Here is an 18,103-nt window from a genome sequence, read left to right as displayed (position 1 = left end):
ACCATGTTTTCATTTTATTCTGTAAGTGTTTCAAGTGAGATCGGGCCAGCCGACAGGCGTCACTTAGTTGATTCTTAAATCTAAGGACGTAATCTAGAAGACCTTCGGTTGGGGTCGAAGATATCCACATCTCCTTAAGTGATTTCAGTGGACCTCGAACTGTATGGCCGAACACGAGTTCGAAAGTACTAAATCCCAGAGATTCATGTACCGCGTATCGAGAAGCAAACAGCAACATGGGAATTCCTGAATTGTTAAGCTATCCTCTGATACGCATTTTTACTCCTAACTGGTCTGAAAGAGGCGTATCATGTGCCAAGATCAAAATGTCTCTCCTGACCCAATATCTACGTCATGGTCAAAATGTCTCTTCTGAACTTGGTCGGAACGACACTTTGACGGAGCGACACTTTGACGGAGGACTCTTCACTCTTCGTGTACCGATGCCTCGGGGGGGGGGGGGGTCTCCATCTTCTCATGAGCATACTTTCTTTCCAATAATATACAGACGAACCCTGTTCTGTCTCTTCCAACAGCAGGGCATTTAAGTGGAGTTGGGCTATCTCTACATCCTTGGTCTGTTCTTCAATTAAATGCTCTTTTGCTGGTTTGCGCCCTTCGTCTTGATGCAAACTGGCGAGGAATGTACCCGCCAATTCTACCCCAACGGAAGTCGGTTCTTGAGACTTTTGAACTCATGGCCCTGGTAACGGCGCCAATTGTGTTTACCTCCAGGTCACCGTCTGGCTGTGCCATTTGGTTAGAGAAAGGAGTGACATTGGTATTGGCAAACACTTTTGTGTCGGCCAGGTCATTGCCCAGCAACAGCGAGATGCCTTCTACTCGAAATTCCGATTGGACCCCTACAATCACAGATTCATTGACAAGATCTGACTTGATATCGATGTGGTGAAGAGTCACACGATTTACCCCTGTCCTATTCCATGGATCAGCGTACAATCTCCGGTCTCCGTAGATGCTGATAGGTGTAGGACTCCCTCCAGTATTAATGACTGAGCCGCACCAGTATCTCTCAGAATACGAATGAGTCGCAACGGAGTCGACTCACCGGGCAGAGATACAAATCATTCTGAAATAAAAGGAACGAATTCTTGCCAAGATGTTTTTTTGCTGCATTTTGGCCAACGGTACACTACCTCTCATCAGATTTGTTTCGTTGAGACAATCGGTGATCTCACCTGAAACTTTACCGAAGCGTTTAAAACTTTAAAGTCCAACTCTTTTCTTGTTGAACCTACTTCAGTCTCTGTATTTTTGATAACTCTGATCGACCATCTGCTGACTGCCCAATTTTTCTGTTGGGTTAGACGGGTGTAGGCCAATATATTCTCTTCGGATATGATGTAGCACAGGCAACAACATTACTTTCCTTTTTGTCACTTCTTGAGAAGTCTCCAACTCCCATTTCGTGTGCCATTTTTTGTTACAATAGGTGCACACCTCTTTTTTTTCTATCCACACTTCTAGAAGAAGTTTGACCTTTTGCTGGCGTTTCTATTTTACTTTCCCTTCTTCTATTGTCTAGTTTTCTGACTGATGTCATTTCGGCGAATTGATGCCCACACTGCCGCTTTGTGCACATTATGTTCTCTCCGGTTCGCTATGTTAGTGCAGACGTAGTGCCGCACTCAGCTTTGGAATTCTTCCATTAATACTAGACTTTTTAATTTTTCAAAACTCTTACCCTCCTCTTTGGATGTGATCCATTTTTCGAACAGTCGCTTTTTCTTTCTTATAAATTCCACGTGAGTTTGTTCCTCTTGTTTTCCGAAGTCCCGAAACTTTCTCCGATAAGCTTCAGGCACAAATTCAAACGCGTTTAAGGTTAAGGATTTCATTGACTGATAGTACCATTGTTGTTCTTTGGTCAGCGAGTTAAACACCTCAGCGGCTCTCTAAGTTAGTGCCGATTGTATCATCATTGGCCAGCATTGTTCTGGGAAATTATAATTGTAAGATGTAACTTCAAATGTCGTATAATATTGGTTAATATTTTTTTCTTCAAACTTGGGGATTAATTTGGGTTACTTAACTGCCTGGAAGTTCTGATTGTTTTCCCTTCCATCTCTAGCCTTGCCAACTGTATTTCCATTTTGGCCTAGTATTGTTTAATCTCTTTTTCTATTTGTTTTCTTTCAATTCTTTCTCTATGTTCATTCTTTCTATTTCCCTCTGTGCCCCAATTTCCATTTATTTCAATTTTATTTGTAGTTCAACATTTACTGTCTTTCTGAAACTGCCATTTTGCTTTTTCTCCGCAATTTGTTTTTGCCTAGGGGTCAAAACTCGAATCTTGTGTTGTGTGTGCTCAAATCCCGGACTTTTACACTCGGCTTTCTAAGTATTTTTTTTGTTGTTTTGGCCAGGTGTAACAATAATAAGGAACACAATCCACAAAGTAAATTTGTACCATTGAAGTATAATTTTCACCAACTACAAGAAAATCATTGACAGGAAGAAACAAACTGACAAATAGGTAGGCCTACATTATGTTGACGCTACATCACACCGCCTACACACTAGTTTGTTCACACACTTGTTTTCATGCTCGCACACCACTTCCGAGGGGAGGCCACTCTCACACACACTCTATCCGTGTCTACACACTTTCGTATAGACATCTACGTCACATCGACATAAAACTTTTCATCATTATGGATAGTTTTTTCTTAAAATAAAAAATAGCTACGCTGTGTAAGTACTCCACTGCTTTAGCCATCATCGTTTAAATATTCTACTCGCCCCCTTTTCTATTATTTTCTCCCTACACCCAACTCCCGTTTTTATCTGTGTAGCGAACATTCGTCACGGTTGATTGATTGAGACAGTGCTACATTTGTAAGATGAGTTAATTTTTAAGCCTAAATGGTATAGTGGTTGTCTTTCTTGTGCAATCATGGAGGAGTTCTCAAGAAGTATGTCAATTAAACTCAACATCTTTTGTAAGCGACAGACATAGGCTCCACACATTTAGTCGTTTACATGTTTTAGTACTGTAACTATGAAGAAGTTGTAATTTTTATTTATTATTTTATTCTGCGATAATTAATTTAAATGGAGCCTTAACATTATTTAAGTTATTCTAGAGTCCTTAAAACACTAATGATGATTGTATGTTTGTTCACATTGAATCTATATTCTGAATATTTAAACAATCATGGTCTGCCGAAAAGAGAAAGCATTTTGTCTATATAGCCGCGTCGTTATTTGAGCGCGTAGCGAAGTATTGTTTCTACAGCAAAAGTTAAACCAAGGGAATTAATCGATGAATCAACTTGTCGGCTGCAAGGGCTTTATTTTTTTTTAAGGTTATAGTCGGTATACATTTTTTCATACGTTAAAAATAATAACATTAGATAAAGATTTATTACCGCACAAAATCATGCACTTTAAAGGCTTGAAACTTTAACGATAGCATTTTAATGATGGTTTAAAAAGTTGGAGGCTAGAGAAGTAACCTTTTTCCTTTTTCCTATTTCCTCATGATCGCCTCTATTGAAATTTTGCCTTCCAACCTACTAACCTATATATATATATATATATATATATATATATATATATATATATATATATATATATATATATATATATATACATGCACTTATCAATATATTTCAAATTCTAAACTAACTTGATATTCTACACTTTAGTTTTATTATCTGAACTACCCTTTAGCTAATCTACGCTTCAACTCAACTCTCTACTAATAATACCAGGAATATATAACTTACAGATTTCTAACTCTTTTCTGTATTCTACACTTTTGACCAATTCTGCTTGATTGATGCCTAGCTGACGTTCACTGTACTACCTATCTCCTGTCTAATTTTTCTGAGTATTGCTTACTTGCGTTATCACTCTTACCAGCTTTCTGTTCACTATTTTCAAAACCCAACAACCTTTCCGTATACTGTCTTCACAAGCTACTATCTCTTTAACTATTATTTTCGCTTTATTAAGGTTAATCGTCAGAGTAACATTTACTACTGTGAACTTTACACACCAAGAACAGTATTTAGTTGTCTATTTATTAAATTTATAGCAGCTGCTCTCACTTATGAGTTAGCACAAACACAGCGTGTCGTTTTGTAATCGCAGGGTAACCAGAGTTTCTTTCAGACATTTTTTTGTGTGGGGGCACTTGAAACTTTCGGTGCCTACTAAATGTTCCGGGGTGGAGTGTCTGAACGGGTTTAATTATAATTTTTCTTAGATAATATATTTCATTCGGGGATGGGTGTGGCGGTAGACGGACATCAATTATAAGGGGGGGGGGGGGGTGATGCCCCCGAAGAGAGGCCTCAAAGGAAAACTAATGTTGAATCGCTGAGGTACACATTAAATGAAGACCAACAATCATCGGCAAAATAGACTGAACTTTACTCTCATGATACTAGTTCAACAAGTTTAGTCTATTGTTGTAAAGTCTTAGTGCAGATAAGTAACGTCACAAGGCTTGAGCGTGCTGTGAGGGTATAACACCACAACGAATTCTAACTAAATATAATAAGGTCTGATTTTTTAGTTATATGGATTGTTTATATTATAGTTATTTTCATCATAAAGGCACATAGTGACACTATCGGCAATGAGAAATGGCAAAGCATTGTCTGTAGTCAGAATATTGTCGTTGGCGTGATGGGGCCCACGACGTATCAACTCATCACGTGACTGCGGCTAATAGACGGTGACTAGTGCCTTAAGTTATGATTGGTTCCTTTAAACTAATCGAAATTATCGTATAGACATATTTAGAATTATATTCTACACTTGCTTTATATTACCTAGATTGGCGTAAAGTTTGTTCAATTTATGTTGGAATTTGGTTTTATAGACGCCCGTTGGCGGGCATTGTAATTTATTTGCTAGCTTATTTTGCTAGATTACGAGGAAATAATGTACGTACCAATTACAATTTAAAATTTTACAAAATGATAGATTACCAAGCACTAACCAGTTTCATATTTTATTTTATTTAGTTAACAGAACGGCCACTCAAAACACACAGAATTGTTTGAAAAGGTTAGATAATTGGATACCTTTTGTTTTGGTTAATTCCTGTTAACGAACAATAACGAAGCACACATTCAATTAACCAATTTGTATTAACAACAAATTAACATTTTAAATACAATTGTCACTACAAACACAACAAACATTCAATTATGTGTCGGAATAAAATGTTATTGAAAACAAATACGTGAAACCAACAAGTATATAAATAAGAAAATGTCTTAAAAATTCAATGTATTGAACGTGTAATAAGTAAATACGATTTTCAAATACTTTTAAAATTAAATTTGCTTTATATAAAAAATATAAAAAATTACATTAGTTTAAAAATGTAGCAATACACCATTATAAGTAAGTAAACCTTCTCTTTAGTCTTTGCGACCCATTGGGTAGATGAAGTAGTGCTTATTTTTTTTTACCTCGTCATATAAACGTAAATCAGGTATTCTTCAGAGCTGGGTAGACACAGGTAACAAGTCCAAACCGTTATCCGAACTTGAAACATATACCATTACATTGAATTAAGTTGAAAAGGACATAAACAAACATCTAATGATTAGTAGATTTTTAAAAAGTGTTTTAAGGCTACTTAAGGCTATTTAAAAAAAAATAGCACGAATATATATATATATATATATATATATATATATATATATATATATATATATATATATATATATATATATATATATAGGCCAATTTACATAAGCTAATATACATAGTCGTAGCGAGGTCGGTGCCCCCCCCCAAAATTATATATATATATATATATATATATATATATATATATATATATATATATAGGCCAATTTACATAAGCTAATATACATAGTCGTAGCGAGGTCGGTGCCCCCCCCCAAAATTATATATATATATATATATATATATATATATATATATATATACAGAGAGAGAGAGAGAGAGATAGAGTGGGGGGGGGGAGGGAGTAGGCATACTGCCTAGCTTCGCGTAGGTCATAAAACTTTTGAGAATTTGAATGATTAATTTATTGGTAACTGGCTGTCATGTGGAGTGCTTATGGCATAAGCTTAAATAGTAATTTTATGCCATGCAAGCATTGGTGGAGTATTCGCAAACTTATTACTCGCAAGGTTTTTAGAGCTGCAGTAATATACATAAATAACATACATAAATATATAAACAATTTAATATACTTTTTTACATATTATATATATATATATATATATATATATATATATATATATATATATATATATATATATATATATATATATATATATATATATATATATATATATATATATGTACGTGTATATGTGTACACATGTAAGTAAGTATGTAATTTTTAATGTATTTAATTTTTACCAACCCCCCCCCCTTTTTTTTTATTTATGGATTAACACATAAGTTATTAAGATTCTCAACCTAACCGTTTACCTCAGGCATATTTTGCATCGATGAGTTGATGTAACGCTCCCTCCCCCCCCCCCTCCCTCTGCTAAGATATAATACTAACGATTTGTATCTATAGTCGGTGATAAATACAGCTTGATGTAGCTTGTTTTCTCTATCATTAGCAGGTTTACGTCACGGCGTCATCGCCCCCCCCCCCCCCCCGTCCATCGTTTTCAGGATTTGTCAAATTTGCTCTTAAAATACTATTTAACACTCTAATTAATCACTAGATTAAGTGTAATTATCATTTTTTTCTGTAAATATTTTGCTATTTTTGCCTTGGTGTGACTTACCTACATTGTGTCACCCGGTGCGGTTCGTACCCCCGCCCTTCACCCCTCGCTCCCCATTTGCATGTAGGCTACGTCGGATAACATGACACTTTACAGGAGAAATTAATTAAATAAAACAACTAGGTGGTTTTAGGGATGGTTACGCCAAACCTAGAACACTAGTTAAAAGATTTATAAAGAAGAGGTGAACATATGGTTTGTGACAGGTCAATCCGAAAATTTCTTTTTGTAACTATGTCGTCTCCCGATTTTATATTTCCTTAAGCGAGCAGTTTCCCAAATGGTGTATATCATCAGAGTTTCTTCCAGGCATCTCTTCGAAAAAATTTTACCGCCCCCCCCCCCCCCCGAACGAAATGAAATTTATATAATTTATATAGAAAATATATACTTTTAACAGTGTCCGCCCCCCCCGAAGAAAGTTTACCGACCCCCGAAGATTTCAAGTGCCCCCCCCCCGGAGAAAAAAAGTCTGGAAGAAACACTGTATATCATGAATGTCTTATCCAGATATCTTTATAGGTTGAACCACATAAAGCCTAGCCCCCACTTGACCAACAAAATTCCCCACCAGACTTGTGTTACTGGGGTTAAAGTCCAACAACTGACAGAGCCCCGTGTACTGGAACCAGATGAAGGCCAGACAAATCCGAGTGTCCCTGACCCCCAGACAGCTGAGGGCGCAGAACGTCGGTGTTTCTGTAGTGATTGTGACAATGGGAGACAGACTGAGTACCCTGTCGTCGTACCCTGTGTAGAACGCTTCCATAGGGTCCATGGACGTCGACATTGCCCCCAGTTCACAGAAATGTAGAAAGTTTGTTGTGTACCTTAAATCGGTTCAAACAATATTTTAATGTATGATTTAACAAAAAATATGTTTTATAGGTTAAATAACTTAACAATCTGTTTTAAAAAAATAATCTATTATACCGTAATTGCGTTTTCATACTTGATAATAAAAATGATTTTATTGCGTGCGTGCTAATGCGATTCTGGATTATTAAATCTGTATTCGGATACTTTATTTATGTTTTATATTTGAAAATGTGATTTATATCAGTACTTTTTAGATAAGCAGTGTAAGGGTATGCATTTTTTAACAATATATATTACAATATTGACGAGATATCAAAATGTATTTATGGTTTATCATGGACACCTTATTATTCTGAGAAACGTCCCCAAGACTGGATTAGTACAGTTCCAGTAGTAAGTTCCTGCCCCTAAAGGATTGACTTGCTGATAGCATACATCACCAGACACCAACGGGAACCCTATCAGCAAACGTGGGTCTGATCTAAACACATCGATCTTGAAATTCTCCAATCGTTGGGCGACGAAATCCTTTCTGGATTGTAGAAGTAGATTATAATTTTACATTTCTGAAGTAGTTAATTTTAAAAAAAAATCAAAATTATAAAAACTAGGAGTTTTTTTTTAAAAAATAACTCAATGCATGAATGCTATGTTAATGATTTGTCTTTACTACTCCATAGCTTTTTTATTACAATGCTGTTATTATGTGTATTTGCCTTGTTTTTTTACATGCCATTGCGAGAAAAGGCCCCCGTTTCTACTGCTGTTTCCGTTATTGAATAAATTGAATAAATAAATTAAATAATTGATTCGTTCCCATTCTTTTACGAGTTCGACACTTAATTCAAAAGACCTTTATGACACGGAAAGCTTTTGCCGTGATTGTAAATATTGGTTAAAAGTTATCGATTGCTACGGCCTTGCCACAGCTAGGCAGCTTATCTGTCCTAACAAACCTCAAGAGCTATACCAGCAGAGGTGTAAACTTATGAAAAGTTTAGAGTAGTTAAGAAAATATGCACAGGTAGTTGCCTACGAAAGCTAGCACCGTAGTCCTCCAGGGTGGGGTTTAATATAAAGTCAGCAACATTGTATCATACAAATCAGCACGTTAGAGGATCGCAGCAAAGAGGATAAAACTACAGCCGAAGTTCATATTCCAAAGGGTTGGGGTGGGCTGAGTTAGGACAGGGGGTAGAGGCGCTTTTCTGTGAATTTCAATTACTTGAATACACTGGTGCAAAAATGGGAACGTACGCTTCTGCACTTTATTTATTTTTATTTATAAAAAAACAGAAACACTTTGTCAATAATAAATATCACCGAAGCGGTCATTTTTTTTTAAAATTTAAAATCAACCTGTTTGGGCATTTTATATTGCAAGATGAAGTGTTTAATATATTTAAACAGTTTAAAAATTAATTCATTAGTTTCGGTAGAATGTAATCCAGGTAATCTTTCAATCAATTAGAAAGCAATTTTCAAAATGTTTAAAAGTAAAAGTAAATCAAGGAAATGAACAAACCAATAAACAAACACACACAAAAATTATCAAATTTAAAATTGAATAGTAAGTTCGTTCATAAAAAGCTAACCTTAATTTTTTTTTCTCTATGTAAAAAAATGTTTATAGCATTATGTTGACAAATGCAGGTTACGTTTATGGTCAACGTAGCATTGGTACATAAACCAATAGACCGAGCTATGTGAAAACACATAACATCCTGAACAGTTTATGACAAGCACTCCATCACTATGTAGATAGGTAGATTTAGCTTTATATACCAATGGATATAAGACATTCAGTTTAGTATGTAATCAACATCCCACTTTTTTGTGAAGGTAAAATTTAGCTTTTCATACAAATAAATACAACATTCAGCTAAGTTTTAAAATAGCATTCCTCCTCTTCTTAAATGTTGAATTTAGCTTACCTGTTTGAGAATATAATGTGGTCAATCAGGCACCAGCCCTGTAGGTCAACCAGCCACCATCCTGGGTTCTCAGAGGCTGTGTGAATACAATTGTAACTTTCTGAGCTCTGTGTTCTTACGCCATCATTTGCATATCGAGCGTCGTCTTTCGTGTCAGTAATAATTGAACTCTGGAACGCAGGTTTGAAGAGCGCAGCATTGACAAAAATTTTTGATTCGACAGAATGGATTATAGTTAAAGTAATGACTACGACTACTAAATGGTAATACATGGTGTATCTATAAATACAGCGTGGCATATAATTATGTGTCTTCTAAAACTTAAGGTAGGTCTGTCTAGCGCTATGCAAGAATGGCGGGTTGGCTGCAAAGATATGGTGATAAAAGTAACATATAACTAAATATTCACTTAAATATTACACAAAAGGTTAAGTAAACAAAAGAAATCGCGATGACGGTTGCAAAATTTGCGTGGGTAAAACTGCGCATTGAGTGAGCGGCAGTTTGTGTATCGCGTGCGGACAATGCATAGGGAAAATGCTACTAAATAGAATTCAGTTGCAAAACACCTTTCAGAAATAAGAATTAATTTGTGTCTCTTAATGTTTTCACACGAGATAAATGGCCAGTTGAGGAAGAAATACAACGGGCGCTAGGCTGATAAAGTGGTCTTTTTCTTAAATAATAATAAAAAAGGTTATCCAATGCGCCTAAATTTATGTAGAATCATAAAAGATTCAAAATTATATTTTAAGCTATCTATGCTACTTTTTAAAATTGTGGTCATGGACCAGTTGCGAAACTAGAAAAAAGGGCCACCCCGAAAAAGAAATTGTGCCCCCCCCTACATATCTTTATCTCTCTCTCTCTCTCTCTCTCTCTCTCTCTCTCTCTCTCTCTCTATATATATATATATATATATATATATATATATATATATATATATATACAGAGAAAGGAACTTAAAACGAACAACAAAGCTCCTATGTGCTTTTATCCATCAGTACCGAAGTTGGGATGGTCTTAACTACTCTACTTTTCTAAAGCCTTATTGTAAATCATTAGACGGGGAGAATTCAAATTATACACGTTTACAAATACATATTTTGTTAAACAAAAAATAGTAAACTTACATAAAATCGAAATTATTATTATATTGTTAATGATTATTTGTATAATAAAAGATAGTACAGAATAATAGTTCTACTAATAAAAAAAATCACATTTTACATTGTAAAATCACTTTGGATTGCAGCCCCCTTTCCAACTCTATAAAAAAGCAAAAGTCGTCTTAATATCTAGCAGCCTCTCGCGCAATGGAATTTGTTTTTTTTTTTTTTCAAAAGAATTTTGCCGACAGCAGCGTGTGTTTGATAGTAACGGAAAGAAGACTCGGTCTTCACAGTGGTTTAAAAAAAGGGAAATAAATATACAAGAGCGTGGGATGGTGACTATAAAATAAAGGTAATCAAACCGCCGCTACAGTAATCTTTTACACAAACCATCAACTCAAAAATGCAAGAAATTTAAATATTTTTTAACTATACAAAATTATTTGTAGTTCCGCCACTGTCACGGACTTGTATTCATAATCATGAGAAATGTCCCCAAGCATGGAGTAGTAAAGTTCCAGAAGTAAGATCCTGCCCCTAAAGGATTGACCTGCTGATAGCATACGTCACCAGACACCAACTGGAACCCTGTCATCAAACGTGGGTCTGATCTAAACACATCGATCTTGAAATTCGCCACTCGTGTGGCGACGTAATCCCATCTGGATGGTAGAAGTAGATTATAATTTTACAATTCTAAAGTGTCAGAAATCAACAGAAATGTTTTCTATAACACGTAGGGAAAAATATTTAACGTCTGAGAAACATCAGTGTGACTGATACTAGAGGCGTAGAGAGGGGGGGGGGGGCGGGGAGTGCGGAACGCACCGGGTGACACCATATAGGGGGGTGACACCAAGGCAAAAATATATAGAGAAAACTGATAATTCCAGTTAATTAAGTGATTAATTCGAGTGTTAAATAGTGTTTTAAAAGGTGCAAATCGAAAGGTTTAGGGTGGGGGGGGGGGTGCAAATCGAAAGTTTGAGGGGAGGGGGTGGAGATCGAAAGTTTATCCCCGGGAAGGGTCGCTCCGCCTCTGGGGGTGACACCATTAAGTGCCGCACCGGGTGACACCCGACCTCGCTACGCCACTGACTGATACAATGTGTTAGCGTTACTAATGGTGCAGTATTAGAAGCTAAATCTTAATTTCTAATTGGATTGTCTAAAAATAGATGTTAATTGCATTATTCGCAAAGTAACGAAAATGATTGGATTTTTTATGGACAAAAGGAAACAGCCCAGTTAATAATCTAACCTTGGTTCATTTTGCTTGTTATTAAAAAAATTATCACAGGGCTCTTAGCAGCCCATGTGAGTCTTTGGGGGTCGAAACTGAAAGTTTTGTTCGCAGGAAAAACGTACTCTACCAGGGTGCCTGCGGACATGCCTGATTCAATTTAGTGAGCAACTGTAACGCCCCAGCATATCCATTGTCTATGTTACTGTTCAGAACGAAAATAGGGGCTACACGTCCGAAATTAATTTCTCCCTCCCCAACAGAAACCTTTTCAGGAGTATTCATTAACTTCCTAAATTTTATGGAACTCAGGTAAACAGCGTTGAACCGCATCCGACTTTAAATTCTTTTAATGTATCGTATATAAAAATGAATCGCATCTTGTGAAATAAAAAAAAAAACTATATTTTACAGACACCTGACCTGGAGTGTTCTAATCAGCACCTTAAAATTTGATGGCAATCTGATGAACTTTGTCAAACTGAAATCGATTTTATTTTTAAATACCCGGAACGCCGGAATGTTTTTTCTCACAGACATCTCTCCTGCCGTGTTTTAATTAACGCTAAAAAAATTGATTGCGATCAGATATATGGTGCCAAACCGTAATCGAATTTTTTATATACTTTATATAGACGAAAATCTCACCATCCCTTGGCGCTGCCCTTACGAAATTTAGAATTTTTTAATTTTTTTTTGCAGAACTCTTCCTTTCAAAACTAGTATTAGTTTTAAGAAAACTATTATATTATATTTTCTAATATAATAGAATAATAAATTAGCACAACCATTAGAAAATCAAACAAATACTAGTATTGAGAAAACCGTTAATATAAATTGTCGCTTTAGTAAGGTTGATTATAGTTTTATGCACAGTTAAATTGGACACCATTAATGGAGAAATTTTGACCACATTTTGGTTCGGTTAAGTCAAACTTTATATTATTAGTAGATTACATAAGAAACCTGTAAAAACATGCAGCTTATGTATCGGTCAATCCTATCATACATATTTGGTGTATGTAATCTTGTATATTTCCATGTGCGTATCTAATTTTAAGTTTGTGTCGCAAAACTAAATGGATTTATACAATATCATTAAAACACAATATTTCCAGTAAATAGTAAGCTTTTTCGGCTTGTCCCGCATAAGAAAAAAGTTTTTTTTTACAAGCGGGAGGGATGGGAAAGGGATCGCGGCGTTTTTCTAAAAGAGGGAGAAGCGGTTTGTTATAGAAACACATGTAAAAAAATGTTATGTAAAAGTACATAATGACCTCACATTAATTAGCCGAATATACCCGAACCCATTTAAACGTTTATAGCTAGACAGCCACAAATGAGAGTAAAAAGTTCGGCCTACAGCAACTTCCATTAAAAAATAAATAAAAGAGATCTCCCCTAATCTTTCCCTAATATTCGTATGTGAGGTAAACGGCCCGTTGATGGAAAGATACAACGGGCGCTAGGTTGATAGTTTTGTCTTTTTCTCTAGATCGAAATAAAAAACAAGATCATCACCTCAACTTCAAATTTAACCATAAACGTAAATTTAATTAAAAAGGGTTTCTGACCAGAATTTTGAACCGGAAGTAAGCTTGATGTACGCGTAGTTACTGCTTACTGATACTAAACATAGTCGAAGTTATACCACTAAACCTTGCACTTAATCTCAAACACGACATAAGAAGCATATACATATATATATATATATATATATATATATATATATATATATATATATATATATATATATATATATATATATATATATGCGTGTGTGTGTTTTAACGGGCGTTGAGCTCCGAAAATGAAAGTTTAAAACGTGTAGTATTTATCAAAGTCTTTTATTCTACAACGATGATTATAATGGTAGTAAGGAAGAGAACCATGTGGTTTTTCATTATTTAGATCCTTCCTGTTTATTTGTATTAGACTGTGTCCGTTGATAGTGAGTTGGACTTTAAATACGCTGTTCTATTATGTCAAGCTTGGTGTCCTAACGGTAAAGATATACCGATTAGTACAAAATACTAATGAGTTTTTCAATTATTGCAAACAATGACATTTTAACAGAGAGAAACATTCGCTAAGTATTTCTTAAAACCTGAAAAGAATTATCGACCACTGGAGATTGTGCTGATATATTATATTATTCCCTTCGCTGTTTGTGTATACAGAATAAAAAATACAAAAGATAAATTAATATTAAATGTTGTTTGCGTGCAGGCATTACGAATGTTCTAATCAAAGAAAAATATGTTTAGAAAAACCTTTAAGTTTTACAATAGGTTAGTAAACCTTTGCCTTTTTATTAAAGTATTACGTCAACAACTTGTAATTTTTTCAAATAATATTTTTACTGTATATAACAATTAACCAATATTGTAAACACATTGACCTCAATAAAACATATTACACAATAGAGATTGTAAAAAAGATAAATGATATCGATGTCAACTGGATTGGTAAAGTTATTCATCTATATGCCAATGTACATATTATTTTGTAACACTTGTTTTGCGTCAAGCAATAATTATCTTCCGACGATTTCCAATTTCACAAACATCACGAGCCTGTACACCAAACTTATAAAACATCATAATTATATAACGAACCTCCATATATATAAATCTATCTAGCTATATATCTATACATCTATATATCTATATACATATATATATATATATATATATATATATATATATATATATATATATATATATATATATATATATATATAATTATATACTAGCTGCATACCCTGCAGAGATCTTTTTTATATTTTCCAACTTGGGAACAGAACAAAAGAAAACACAAACACAAAAAAACACAAACACAAAAGAAAACACAAACACAATGCAAACAAGTACCATGCAAACACAAACGAAAACAAAAACGGAATACACAAACACGAACACAAAAGAAAAAACAAACGCAAATTTAAAAAACACAATTAAAAACAAAAACACAATGCAAACACAAATGCAAACGCAAAAAAAACCACAAACAAAAACACAAACACAACACTCATAGCATAAACCCAACTTAATGCAACATAAACGCATAGTGCTCACAGTCTAGCCCATGGCGCCAAATCGCACCCTGTCCGAGTGCCAGCGAACGCGCCTGATTCAATTTAATGAACGACTAAACACCCCCAGCTTGTCCGCAAACCGAAAGAAATAAATATAAATTAGTAAACAGTACATTCGGAATATAAAATAAATAACAGGCAGTATTTAAAATATCCGTGTTTTACCTATCACATTGCACTTTCTCAACTATTGCATTCACATAACGCTTTTTATTACTTTTTGTTTTCAGTACTTTGAATTTTAAAAACTTACAATAGAGGTGCTTGGTTAAAATAATTTTGCACCTAATGAACGTGATGACGCGTGTATAATAGTAGGGAGTAGTTGATCAAAAACTATAATTAGTAAACAGTACGTTAAGTGAATAAAATAAATAAATAATTGCTGTTTATTAATCCATGCTAATTATAATATTTCAACAATAAATTCCTCTTACACTTCCGCATAATTTGCATTTACATTTTTTTATCCGCGTGAATTGGATTTTTTTTAAAAAATTACCTCCCCTGCCATAACTACAGCCAGTTATGACACTCAGTGTCGTTGCTAACGCCAGATTGCAAACACGATGTCAGTACTATATGTTGAACATGTTTGCTGCAAAGATATGGCGACGTGATCGATATTATGTTTGAATAATTTACTGGCTTCTTTACTACTCCTTGAAAAAGTAAAAATAAAAACGAACGTTTTATGTTAAACTGTTTCTTTTGTTGATTTTTTTTGTTGATTTTTTTTTTAACTCTGGCCCTCGCTTTTCTACCGGGAAATGAAGGTATGAAGAATGTTCTCCCTACGTATTGTACGACAGTAGCATTGCGTCGTTCATTCTGCCATACTGTCTGTTACGCTGTCGTAACCGTTTAATAGTGATCAAATCTTAACCTACGTTTCGATCTTGAAAAAAATGGTTCGGTTGAAGTGATTGCTGCCTCACTAAAAAGTAAACACGAGAAAACATGTAAGGTAAAAATGTGTAAATTAAAGTCTCTAACAGATCATATTCAGCTGACATGATATTTAACATGACTTGTTGCTACTATTTATTGATCGACTGCTTGGTTTTTACTTTCTCGTATACAAAGTATAAAGAAAGTAGTGTAATCGTGCACACACATTAAGTAGTTTTTTTCATTTTTCGCCGTTTTACATCTCCATAATTTATTACCTACAAAATATAATATATGTATTGAAAAAACAAAACGGTTTGCGTGGAAAATAGGGAAAAAAAAAGTTGCGAAAAAAGAAAGTTAAAAGCAGTGAAGAAAAGTAAGCAAAAGTAGTAACCTTTTAAATAGCACTAAAATAGGAACATCAGAGGCGTATACAGGTTTTCGGACAAGGAGAGCGGTTAAGAGAGCGGCAAGTTAAAGGGCGCCCTATGCATATATATATATATATATATATATATATATATATATATATATATATATATATATATATATATATATATATATATATATATATATATATACATCTAATTTATATTTTTTTAAATACTTTTATTTTCCTTAAAACAAATTACAACATAATTACAGTAACAAAATTTACATGCAAGTGAAAGGTTAACAGTAATTTACTTTATGGCAAATATGCGATGGAGTTAAATTTGATATGTAAAGAAACAAATTGAAAAAAACACAGAGGGGGTTACTTATTAGTGGTTGAATACAACAAATAACCATAAATACAAAGAAATATGGAGCTAGATTGAATCCATAGCTGTGCATCATTTAGCTATAACAAAATATGGATCACTATACAAAAATGGTTTAACAATAACCTAAAGATGTCAAAATAGCTCTACTAAAAATAATTTAATTGGAAAACTATGCATATTACATTTTGTCCTTAGACTTAAATTTAAAGTCATGTAACCCTAACATGCTGACTTTAACGAGTTTAATAACTGCTGACTTACACCTTAAATAAATGAACCGTAAAGCACATCCCGCTGAGTGGTTTGCACAATATTTTTTTAAGTGTAAGCAGGAATGATAGTAAATAATGAAAAACAAATTTACCAGATAACAGTTTAACGTTTTGATCACTACTCACATAGTAATTTTTAAAAAAAATAATCTCTACTTAGTAGTGTACATCTTTAATGCCTTGCATTTTACTAAAGTGATACGTATATAAACAACTGACGTATACAATAAAGTGGCATTCGGGCATTTGTCGCATTCGGGCAAGTGTCCATTCGGGCATTTGTCCCATTCGGGCAAGTGTCCTTTCGGGCATTCGTCGTTTCGGGCAAGTGTCCATTTGGGCATTTGTCGCATTCGGGCAAGTGTCCATTAAAGCATTTGTCGCATTCGGGCAAGTGTCCATTCGGGCATTTGTCGCATTCGGGCAAGTGTCCATTCGGGAAATAGGCCTTCCGTCAAACGGCATTCTGGCAAGTGTCTTTCGGGAATTTGTCATAGACCCCGTAAAGTAGGGTGAGCCATAAACCATTGGGAAAACACTCATAACACCATCTGTGTTGATGATGGGGAATATTATGCTGAAAAAGCAGCTGAAATTAAATTGTTTCAAAATTCATCCTCAAGTGACATCAGCGACAAAATAGAGGACACGAGCAAAGATGTCTAGGCTTAACCAGTCTAAGTTCTAATTTCATTCTAATTCTATTTATAAATAATTCTATTTAAATTTCGACTAAAACAATTTTTAACGAGCCAATCGTTTCAACACACACCAAACCTCAAGCTTTGCTAAACAAAGATCTACACATCCAAGCTGTGCTAACAGATCCACACATCTCGAGCGATGATACAAAAAGATCTCTACACCTAGCTTAGGTGATTAGGAATAAACGATGATAAGTGCGTTACCCCTGTAAGACCTTATCGTTGCTAAATATAAATGTTGTCGTAGCTCTAGTGATGAGATTAAGATGTAAAGGCAGCTCGATACATACACACAAACATACATACAATAAAACATTCTTCATTTTGATATAATAATCAAAGCATTGGTATAACAAAATAATAATGTATTATTTTTACTAGGCTTTTTTTTTGTTTTACAAATTTGATTAAAATTTCCACGTAAATTTTCATGGTATCCTGTAGCAAATATTGTAGAGAAACATATGTTATTTTATAGTGTGTAAAATTTCTGTTGG

The 18,103-nt window shown here is 34.5% G+C and overlaps 2 protein-coding genes across 2 annotated transcripts in view; both read right to left on the bottom strand.

The window, feature by feature from the left end:
• LOC131934719 (CD40 ligand-like) overlaps window positions 1-18,103 on the bottom strand; it is a 315,715-nt gene that overhangs the window by 72,362 nt on the left and 225,250 nt on the right. The gene's annotated exons all lie outside the window — the stretch shown is intronic.
• LOC131934717 (uncharacterized) overlaps window positions 1-18,103 on the bottom strand; it is a 307,927-nt gene that overhangs the window by 71,734 nt on the left and 218,090 nt on the right. The window lies entirely within an intron of this gene.

Source organism: Physella acuta, unplaced genomic scaffold (assembly GCF_028476545.2).
Source record: "Physella acuta isolate Inbredline_101_S28 unplaced genomic scaffold, ASM2847654v3 ptg000116l, whole genome shotgun sequence".
Classification (NCBI taxonomy): domain Eukaryota; kingdom Metazoa; phylum Mollusca; class Gastropoda; family Physidae; genus Physella; species Physella acuta.
Note: the sequence above shows the minus strand (reverse complement) of the source record. Positions and strands in the feature narration are given on the sequence as shown.